At 53.5% G+C, this 11,459-nt stretch overlaps 1 long non-coding RNA gene across 1 annotated transcript; it reads right to left on the reverse strand.

Annotated features, from left to right (window-relative positions):
- Positions 1 to 5,088: 5,088 nt before the first annotated feature.
- On the reverse strand, positions 5,089 to 10,682 carry LOC309635738. Its single transcript, XR_014248985.1, has 3 exons — positions 8,857 to 10,682; positions 7,564 to 7,663; positions 5,089 to 7,309 (listed from the first exon to the last, which is right to left on the reverse strand). It is a non-coding gene; the product is annotated as an uncharacterized lncRNA (long non-coding RNA).
- Positions 10,683 to 11,459: the final 777 nt, after the last annotated feature.

Below are 11,459 nucleotides of genomic sequence, written 5' to 3' on the forward strand. Positions count from 1 at the left end.
GGACAGAGTTGGCCGGGAGATGGGAGGAGAGTGAGCAGGGGACCCTGCGAGGGGTGTCCCGAGTATTGGAGAATTCCCCAGAGGGCAGTTTGTCCCGAAGCATATAGCTCAGAGCCAGGCGAGCAACACCAGGAGAATGTAAAGGCCCCAAACTGAGGCAAAATCGGAAGGAGAGTGAGATGCTCTCGCAGCTTTTTGCAGAGCCAGCAGGGAAGGACTGGAGGGCTGCAGAGAGGCGTCTCCGACAGCAGAACTACGGAGTGAAACGCGTCTCCTAGGATGGGCTGAGTCCTGCTGGGTCCCTGAACCTGCCCCCTCTGCCCAACCTGAGGCTTCTCACCCCGTGGTAAAGGTACCTCCTCCACACTAAGGCCTGGGCCACGTGGCTGCCAACCTGTGCTGAGTAACAGCGGTTACTGCCCCTGCCCCTCGCTGGGCACCCACTCTGAGCCAGGCACAGTACTGAGCACTTGGCATTGATGGATGACCTTCCCTGGAACGCTGGAGACAGGCACAGTGGAGTTCTGGCATTCTGAAATGTCTGCGGTCCCCAAAGTCAGTAAAACACCACTCTCATCCTTGTACGTGAATCATGCATCTCCGATTATTTCCTTAGGGTCAGAGTTTATAAACCACTTTATGAACCATTTTAAGGCTCCTGATGCTTGCAGAAGGACTTACACAATTGTAAAGTGCCGCAAAGCATTATTCACTTTTTTTTCTGGCCAGCGCCTAATATTGTGCTCCACACATAGTAGATGCTCAATGAATGTTCAATAAATTATCATCAAGAATCATTCCTGGGTGATTGGATGCTTTCCAGTGTTCTCCATCTGACCTCCGGTTGGCTTCTGACGCCTCTCCCCCCTCCGAGACGGCTCTGACTCTTGCCTGTTGCTGAAATCACTTGCTGTTAGGACACAACAAATAAACACACACTCTTCCGTCCCACTGTGGGCACTGGATTTGGAACCTAGGGCCCCAGACCTGTGCCTGCCCCCAGTTTCCCTCTGCAGCCAACCGCGCCAAGGCTGGAGCCCTGTGGTGGGTGTGTTCTTCCTTGTGGCAGCCTCGGGCCCCTGGGCAGCATCCAGAAGCCTTGGGACACATAATCGTGGGCAGAAAACCCACCTCTTTCCCTTCCTACTCTGACCTCACCAGCATCCTCCCAGGATCCTCCCTGTCCCAAAATAGCCATCTACTAGCTGAGATCTGGCTGCATCCTGCTCTGGGCCGCATGCACTGTTTGCCAAGGGAGCGATGGGCCTGCAGCCCTGGGATGGGATGCCAAAGGTCGGGCCTTGTTAGAAGGGTCACAGTGGCCAGAAGTTCAGAGGAATAGATGTGGGCCATTTGCAAAACGTATGGCCTGGTGGGACAGGAGAAGGGCCTTGGGAAGACATATACAGGCTGTGGGACTTTCTAGGCCACTTGAGAAGAATACACAGATCAGGGAAACTCCCCATCCTCTGTCCCTGTTCTCAGTAACAAACGAGGAGCAGGACAATATAGGCTCCAGTCGGCAAGGAAGCAGCTACTTCAGGCCCGCCACGCTGGGGCTGGGCGGGGCGGGCAGCAGGCAGGACGGTCCGTGGTTGCACACACAGAGGGAGCCGTGACCAGCTGAGCCGCTGGAGCAGATCCCTTCACAAGCTGGGCCTCATCTCTAAGACGAAGAATAGGCCAGAGTCATGTGTTGACCACCAAGCCAAGAGGTCTGGACTGCAAGAGCGAAGGCAAGGTGGTGATATGGTCAGGTTTGGGCACGAGCGCCATCGCCAGCACTGGTCCACAGGATGGACGGAGGGGAGAGAAGTTGCCTTCAGCCAGGCTAGTGGGAGGGGCAATAGCCATCCTGTGGTTTAGGACTGCCAACGTGAGGTGTGCATGAAGTGCGGGGGATCCCAGAGGAGCCTGGGACTCTGGGAAGACTTCACTGAGGCGGTGGCACTGGAGGGTGGCTGTAAGGAACAGGAAGCAGGTGGGAAGGCGTATAGTTAGAGTATAGACTCAGCTGCCCCCATAACCAGAGACGCTCCACCCCACCCGCCACCCCCTTCAAACTCAGGGATTCCAACAAGGTAGAGGGGGAGGTCTCTTCCTTAGCAGGCCAGAGGACAGTGGTCCAGGCTGGGAGGCTGGCCCTGCCGTCTTCTTCATGTGGCTTCCATCTCTGGGCCCCTGGCAGCTGCTTTGTTCTCACCATCAAATGGCCAGCGGAAAAGGGAAGGGGCCCAGGGGAGTATATGCCCAAACCCTTAAGAGCAAAACTTGGAAAAAAAAATAAAACATGCATCACTTCTGCTCATAGCCCATTGACCAGCACTTAGCACACGGTTACCCCCAGGTCCGAGGGAGGCCAGGCAGTGTTTTTTGCTGGGCGGCTGTATGCCCGGATACAACTTTATTGTTATGGGAGGTGGGAGAACAGATACCGAGGGACTCTGCATAGAGGGCATTCCAGGCTGAATCACGACACGGACAGAGGCTCAGAGAGTGAGAAAAAGGCAGGTCTGTTTAGGAAAGGCAAGCAGTTGAAGGAAGCTGGAGCATAGAAGTAGTGATGGAAAATATGGGTGGAAAAAGACAGCAAAGGGACAGGCTGAGGAGATCTGGCTGTCTCTGTTCAGTGGGGGGCGAGCGGTTGTCATCCTGAGAGTGGTAGTTTTTTGGCAATGGCTGCCTGCAAGGCTTTGCTGAGTTAGATTCTGCGGCTGCAGCCAGGCTCATCAGAAAATGTGGCAATTGCTTAATGATGTCTGATATGATAGGAGCGATGTCTGATATGACAGGAGTTATGCACTGCTATGCCTGTGCCCTGGCTTTGTTACCCCACAGGAGATGACGTGGTGTCAGAGAGGTTTGGGGAAGCAGCAGTGTGACCTGATCCAATTCATATTCTAGAGCAATAACTAGCAATGACGTGAAGGATGGCTTAGAGGGCAGAGAAACCCCTTCCAGCAACAAAGTCTGTGATTCTGTGAACAGAGCTTTATTTTCTCATGTGCTGCTATTTGTGTTGAGGTTGGAACTGCCTCTCAGGCTTGGTTATTTTCCGTAGGTGGTGAGAGCTGGTGTCCACATGTCCTGAAGTCCTTCCTTTGTCTAGCCTGGCCCTGTTTGTCCTGGCACCAGATTTCACCCCCAACAGTCTCATGGTGTTTACAAGGGCAGAGCCTATGGCCAGAGCTTCCATCCCAAACTGGGCTGCAGTAGAGCAGATCCATAGCCCCGCTTTCGTTGTGGTTCTCCTTATTTCAGACTTGGCTAACACAGAAAAGGGAGAATCCAGACCAAAGTATCCTTTGGTGCCATTGGTGAAGAAAAGGGTTGCAGGGCTGGTGGTTATTTTAGGGAGGACGTTTAAACTAAAGAAATACTGTTTTCAGGTACCTCAGAAACCCTGCTTTACGTGTGAATAATTGATGGGTTAATTCTGAGTCATTCTTGGCTATTCCTTAAAACACGTCCCTGAGGACCAGTCTGGGAAGAGACCCTCCTGTTCAATTCAGACTCTCCCTTGTTCTGCTTTCACATGCTGTGTCAGCTTTGTTCCCCCCTCCCCCATCCCACCTCCTCCTCCTGACTTTGCAGTCCTTTGCAGACCCATCTGACCTCCCAGACGCTCAGGCTCCAACCCATTGTGGCAGCATCAGTGTCCCCTTCTCCCGCACCTCCTATGCTCCATCAGTTCCACTCGCTGCTCAAAAAGCATCCGTGGCTCCCTAGTGCTTATATACACCCCCTACCCCAATGATAAGCCCACCTTATCTCTCTAGCTTAGTCTCTGACCAATATTCCACCGTGCTGTACTCCTTTTCCTTCAGTAAAGTTGGGCTGCTCACCCGCCCTGCCTGTACACTAGTGTCTCACCTGTTCGCATCCACTCATGCTGTTCTGGTATCTTTGTTCTCTGTTTCTACCTGATGAACTCTTCACCCCTCCAGCCCTGCTACAGCATCCCCCCGCAGTTCCTTCTGTCCTTCTCTCCCAACGTAGTTCTGCTGTTTGGTTACTGTGTTAACATAATGCCTGGTGTGTGCTCAGTGTATAATCCAGGCAAAACCACGGACTGGGACAAGTCATTTGTCTTCAAATGAGAAGTGAAAACAGACCTAGATGTATATACCTGCGAAGGTTTCTCCTTGGCCATCATCATTAATGATTTGATGTAGGTTCTACAGGTGCTTGACAGCAAACCTCAGTGTGAGGCACTTACATAGTGAGAGGAGCCTTTGTGGGTTTCCAGCCAGGGAGAACCTTCCCCGCCTGCAAACCCCACCAGGCAGCCTTCTTGACGTCTCCCCCTGGGTGGGTTACAGGCCACCCACCCTCAAAAGGCACGTGGCTGAAGTCACTGTCTTTCCCCCACTCCTGGCCCTTTCCCAGTATTCCCAGTCCTGGGGAATGGTGCCATCAGCCCACCTGGGCTGGAACCCAGGCATCAGCCTGGACACCACCTTTTCCCTCCCATTCCCTTCACCACTGAGTCTCAGGATCCCACTCCACCGATTCCCTCCATCTCCACGACCATCACCCTTGTCAGGCTGCCACCATCTCTCACCTTACTCGCTGCAGTAGCCCCTAACTGGCCTCCTCCAATGCCCCTTCACCCAGAAGCCAGAATGGTCTTTTTAAACTTAATGCATAACCCTAGTTAAAGCACTTCAGTGCTTTCTATCACCCTTAGTATAAAGGCCCAAATCCCTAATGTGATCTGCCCACCCCCCAAGTCTCCCTCCTGCCATTCTCCCTTCTGCATGCCCAGCAGGCTCCCTGGTGACACCCACGCTGCTGGTCATCTGATGGCATTTCGATGGAGAGGCTGTAGGTGAAGGGAGCCACACAGTCAAACCAGAGCGGGAACCTTGTGCTTTAGAAATCAGACAACTAGTCAATAAAGTTTGCACCCTGGGCTCCAAATGAAGGCACGTCCTGGAGCCTTTATGGCCCATTTCAGCCCCAGCTTGCCCCAGAAGAGGGCTGGCTGTTGCCTTTGGAGAGGTCACCTGACTGTAAGGAAGCCCCCGGCCCTCATGGAAAGGGGAGGGTCAGGGAACAGGCATGGGAAGGGCCATAGAGCTGGGAGCTAGGTGCCGCCCCCAAAGAAAACACTGCCCGCATCTGCCCCTGGAAATGCCTCTCCTCTCAAGGCCGGCAGCTTGGAGTTTTAGAGCCGCCTGGGGAATTCTCTAAAGTTAATTTCTTCCCCATTTCCTCTCCAAAGCACTTCCAGATCCCCAGCCCTCCTGGAAGACGCTGATAATGTGTTTCTCCTAGATCGGCTCTGATAACACCCACCCGGGTGGTCGCAGAGATTTGTAGAGAAATAAAAATAAGGAAATGGAGGGTTCCGGACAGGCAGTGTGCTGCGCCCGGAAGGGCCCTGGACTGGGAAACGGTCCCAGACCCTGCGGACTCTGAACAGGTCACTGCCCTCTCTCTGGGCCTCAGTTTCCTCACTGGTAAAGAGAGCTCAACGCCTTTGAAGAACAATTTGGCAGAATCTGGTCAAGTGTGGAAAGCTGCCCCCCTCCCGGCCACATCCTAGAGAAACACTCCCACGTGCTTAAGAGAGGGAAGGGTGTCCACCTCCGCACTGTGTGTGCTACTGACAAAAGGAAAAGAAAACCTAAATGTTTGTCAGTAGCAGAGTGGAGACACAAATTGCAGTACTTTCATCAGTGAAATACCTTACACAGTGAGCACGGATGAACTTGACCTCCAGGCCAAGCAATGCCATAGATGAATCTCATCCTATTGAGGGAAAAAGCAAATGAGAAGAGAATATTTACAATACAATTCATTTATGTAAAATTAGAGACATATAAAACAACACCATACACTGCTCAGGGAGTATATGCATAAGTAATAAGTATGTAAAGAAATGCATGGGAGAGGAGTGATGAACATCAAACTCAGTGCAGGGGGAGGAGGAGGTAGAGATTGGGGTCCCAGGGGGTTGGCTGTATTGGTAACTATTAAGCTGGATGGTGGGTATGCCAGGTTCATTATATTTTTTTGTAAACCTTTTTAAAGATATAATTCACGTATACAATTCATCTATTTAAAGTATACAATTCAATGGTTTCTAGTATATTCACAGAGATGTGCAACCCTCACCATAGTCAATTTTAGAACATTTTTATCACCTCAAAAAGAAACCCCGTACCCTTTAGCAGTCATCCTTCATGTCCCCAGCCTTCCCAGCCCCAGGGAGCCACTAATCTATTTTCTTTTCTTTGGATCTAGCGTAATGTTTTCAAGGTTCATCCATGTTGTTGCGTGTGCCAGTATGTCATTCCTTTTTATTACTCAATAACACATCATGTTAAACCTTTTTGAATATCTACAACATTTCAAGATAAAACATTTTTAATTACAAGGTTGATTAGAAGATACTGTTGGATTAGAAGATGTTGAAGGAAGCTTTGGGCCTGACTCTGTAACACCTAATGGGCATTCTCCACCAACGAGGATGTGCCACCGCTTGGAGCTTAAGTCCCATGTGTGGGGCCTTTGCCCCCTCTGGCAGCAACAGTGCCAGCCCTACCAGGACCCATGTCTAGGGGACCAAGCCTTATTCAGCTGGACTCTAGCACCCCATCCCCCCTGGTTGCTGTGCTGCCCCCCTTTCCCTTCCTCAGTGTCACCACCTCTGAGACGTCTCCCGTGACTCTCCCAGGCACAGCTGGTGGCCCTGGGAGCATCCAGGCATTGAGGGCTGACAGCCCTGCAAGGTCCTTATCTTTTCTGAGCATCAGTCTCCACCACTATAAATTGAAGGTACTAGGGCCCACCTGATAGAGGTGAATATTCAACGAAATGTTATGTATCTATTATCCAGAGTCTTTGTCAGGATTTGCTTTTTTTTTTTTTTAAATAAGAGGCATGTTTTTAAATTTATTTATTTTATTTATTTTTGGCTGCGTTGGGTCTTCGTTGCTGCGCGTGGGCTTTCTCTAGTTGCGGCGAGCAGGAGCTACTCTTCGTTGCGGTGTGCGGACTTCTCATTGGGGTGGCTTCTCTTGTTGCAGAGCACGGGCTCTTAGGCACGCAGGTTTCAGTAGTTGTGGCACACGGGCTCAGTAGTTGTGGCTTGCGGGCTCTAGAGCGCAGGCTCAGTAGTTGTGGCGCATGGGCTCTGTTGCTTCGCGACATGTGGGATCTTCCCAGACCAGGGCTCGAACCCATGTCCCCTGCATTGGCAGGTGGATTCTTAACCACTGTGCCACCAGGGAAGTCCCAGGATCTGTTTTCATATCTCTGTCTTCCCCATTACAGGAGGATGACCCTGGGCAGGGCTGTGCTGTCTGTAAGGAGAAGCAATTGCCCGGCTTCAGTAGCCGTGGTTCCCAGTTGACCCGCCCTCGAGAATCAGGCTAACCCAGCGCCTACAGGTGTGGGCCCTGAGTTCCAGCATCCCCGGGGTCAAGTCCCAGAAATCCCATTCTACCCCTATTAGTCGTGGGACTGTGGATGAATTACTCTCTTGACCTCAGATAAAATGGGAATAATGATAGTACCCACCTTGTTGGGCTCAACATGGGGCCTGACACATACTTGCCTCTTAATGATTGTCAGTTGCCGTGGTGATGATGATAATGATGATGACGTTGAGTGGAAAAGGCCTTTGCCCAGTTGCATCCGGCCACGTGAGGTCCTGGAAGAGAATGCACATCACGCACTGAAGGCAACACGGGAATGTGGCTGAGGCCGCGGAAGGTGCTCGCTCCCTCCCGCTTCCCTCCCTGCCCTGCTGGTGGCTAAGTCATTCCAACACTGACTTAAATTCTGGATACCTTTATACAGGACACGGGGCTCTGCACTGCAGGATGCGAAGCGGGTGAGCTGCATGCCTGCCCTCAAAGAGGTGATGGCAGCATTTGCGGTGGGGTGGGAGCCCTCAGGGGGAACCCCAGCTCTCTATGCCTCGCTTTTGAGCATCGGAAAGGCCACTTAACCGTCCCAAGAGAAGTTTCTACCACAGTGATGCTAAAGGAATGCCGGGTGCTGCTTTGCAGGAAAGGGGCAGTAAACCGGAAGGGCCGTGGCCCTTACGAGAGGCTAGAAGGTAGGGCACGCTGGACATGTGGACACATCCCTCAGTTCTTCCTGGAGCCACCCTGCCACGCACGCCCTTGCTGGAGCCCCCACTCCTTGTCACAGCCCAGCCAGCCTCTCAGCTACGCCCCGGCAGATTCCTGTCCACCATCAAGGCGGCTTGGACGGTCTCTGACAGCAGCTAGTCTGACTGCCCACTTCGTACCTCGTACACCTCACTTCTTCCTCCCGACCTCTCTCTGAGGTTAAGACTCACACGACCGTGTTTTCTAGATGAGGACTCGGAAGCTCAGAGCACTCCGCTCAAGGATACAGGGTTAGGGAGTGGCAGGGTTGGGACCTGACACAAGCCCTGAAACGTCAGAAGTTACTTGCTTCTAGTGTACATCTTCCAGCCACCAGAGTGCTCCCTGAGAGCAAACTGAGGACTTGGCAATGGCCATAATCTTGTCCAGGGAGGTGGTGTCAGATAAGGCTGGAGGACATTAATTAATAATGATAACAACATGTATCGAGGGCTTACTCTGTGCCAGGCTCTGTTATAAGCGCTTCATCACATTATCTCATTTAATCCTCATAATTACTTTATGTGGCAGTTACTATTATTATCTCCTTTTTACAAATGAGAAGACCGAGGCCCAGAGAGGTTATGTAATGTGGCCAAGGTCACAGAACTAGCGTGTGCTGGAGCCAGAATTATTTTAACCCGAGAAGTCTGACTCGGAGCAAACCAGAGCAGTGTCAGCATGCAGACTCGCTCTCCCTCCCTCTGTCTCTGTCACTTTCACTCACTCAGTCACTCAGCAAACACTGGCTCTGTGCCGTGCCCTGTCCTCAGGAGACTCAGAGGAGCCCGCAGTCCAGGTGAAGGGATGCACAGGTAAAGCAGCAGTTGCTGCAGAGACCAAGGGCTCCGGGGCAGCCCTGCAAGGGGGGGCAGGTGGGTGCTCTGCGTGAGGCAGTCCAGCTGCAGTCTTGGGGTCACCTCTGTGAGGTGGGCCACAAGCAGGGCGGAGACCGATGCTGTTGATGGCGGCCTGCACAGCTGGCATTTGTACCTAAGGCCCTAGCCCAGGGGGGTCAGAAGAGACCCAGTAGCTCAGCTGCACCGGGCTCCTCGGTGAGAAGCAGGAGAGCCCCCCAGCTCTGCACGAGGGGGTGTGGCAGAGGTTGGTGGGAGCAGGGGAGGGAGAGAGGAGAGGATTCCCAAAGCGTCTGGCCCTGCAGTGGCTGAGTGGCAGCAGGGCTGGCCCTGGGCCTCCCTGCTCGTTCTTTCCAGCTCGCTTCGTGAACTCCTCTGCAGCCCGGCACTCCTTCCCGGCCCCTCTGGCCTTTGCCGTCGGCGAGTGTGTGGCAGGTATGCCAGGCAAGGCAAGTGGGAATGTCTCCAGTGGGCGGCGGGTGCAGCGAGAGGAGCCGGGGGCGGCTGGTCTGGCGCCCCTGGCACCGCATCCCTTGGCAGGCGAACGCCTCCGCCTGGTGGAGACCCTGGGGAGGCTCGTGGGAGCTGGAATGAGGGTCGAGCGGGCAGAGGGCTCCGGCAGTGCGGCCTGCCGCTTCAGCCAGCCCAAGTGGGGAGGAAATGCATGACCGCCTGGCGTGGAGCCGCGGGAGCGGGCCCAGCAGGCGTGGGTGGCTGAGTGGACGCCAGCTCTCCACATAGCTCTGCGCACAGTCACGGGGCCGCCTGGCACACGGTGAGGAGGCCGGGGCAGGTCCCAGACCTCGGGGGGCAGCGTGGACAGAGCAGGGGGCCGTGGGCTCCCAGCATGTTGGCGTGGGGGGCTGTCCCAGCCGTGCCTCCAGGCTCCCTCCCAGACACCTAGGGCCTGAGGGCTTTGGCGGCCGGAATGTCCTCTTCATGGCCCTTCAGGCTTAGAAGCTGGTGCCTGTCCTCCTTGAATGAGCCTTTCCTCTCCCTCAGGCGCTCATGAGTCTGGACACTGTGGCCGCAGGGCCATTGCCACGGCCTCACCCAGTCATGGCGCCGGCGCTGGCTCCGATTGGCGGGCCTCCGTGTCGCTATAGTTCCCAGTACCTGACGGCATCACCCCGGCTGCTTCGCTCTTTGCTGATTGGTGCTCAGAGGTGTTGACCAGAACGTGATGTTCTGTTTTTACCTCAGGGAGTGGGGATGAGGAAGGGGCAGATGACTCACTGGACTGAATGTACGCTCAGTCTGAGAAACAACGCTGGAAGTTCACGGAGTTGTTTTTTTTTTTTTTAATCTCTATCATGTTATTCTTTTGAAATCATGTGCCCTTGACTCTGGAAAGTCTGTTCAACTCTAGAAGAATCTGGCTGCCAACTCTTAACAATTATAATCCTGGCATCTACCAAGTGCTCCCCAACTTAGCTGAGGAAGGAGCAGGAGGGGCAAGCTGTGCATTGAGAGAGGAGAGCGAGGAGGAGCCTTTAAGGTATGGGGTGAGATCGGCCTAATTCTGGATCCTGACCAGGTACGGAAGAGGGAGTTCCTGCAGGGACGGAAGGGGGCACATCTCCTCCTTACAGCCGCCAAATCCAGACCTCGACACCAAAGGGACATCGTCAGAGGCCACCTTGGGCAGGGAGGCAGCGGCAAACCCTTTCTTTGAAGGAAGCTTCCCTGCAATCCAAACTTTACCTGTCATGTAAACACAGGGGCAGAGCCCCACAGGTGGGATCGGGGTGTCCCACTGGTGACCCCTCCAGGTAGCTCGATGCTCTAGGAGCAGGACTCAGAATCCACCGGTGTCGTCCAACCTGTTCACTTTGTAGTTGGGGAAGATGAGGCTCTAGGAGGAAGAAAGGAACTTGCCCCAATCTACGCAGCCAGATGGGGAGTGGCCGCGCTCTCTCCGCCATGTCTTGTCCTCCAAACGGGTCCCCAGGGGCACACCTGGGGCCACAGGGAGAGAGAACTTTTATGGAAACTGAGGCAAGGCGAAGGACTGTAAAATAGCCCAGTGGCCAGTGTCGGCCAACACCGTAATGTGTCCTGAGGCCAGGAGCTCCCTCCAAGCTGGGTATCTGGTTCCGGATTCATCTGTCCATTAGACAGCCTGTCCTTCCTGCCAGAACAAAAGATGCTGTCATGTCCCTAAAGCTGATTGGCCCCTGAAGCCACCACCCACCACACGACTATTTCCAGGGATGAAGTCAGATCCAATCTTCTCGACTCCTTCCCTGGGGCATGTGTCACTCACCCTTCTTGCTTCTGTGGAGGGCAGTAGGTTCCTTGAGAATTAGAAATCAGCCTTGACTCTCACTTCTTCTCCATCCTCTCTGCCCATCTCCTTGTAGGGTGGACACCTATGGCAGTAGGATCGTGTTTCTATAGAACAACAGACTCAAAGATTCTGCTAAAAAAAAGGAAAGAAAGAAAGAAAGAGACATACAGAGAAGGAACAATG

The sequence above is a fragment of the Balaenoptera borealis genome (assembly GCF_965194805.1).
Source record: "Balaenoptera borealis genome assembly, chromosome: 10".
Taxonomy (NCBI): Eukaryota; Metazoa; Chordata; class Mammalia; order Artiodactyla; family Balaenopteridae; genus Balaenoptera; species Balaenoptera borealis.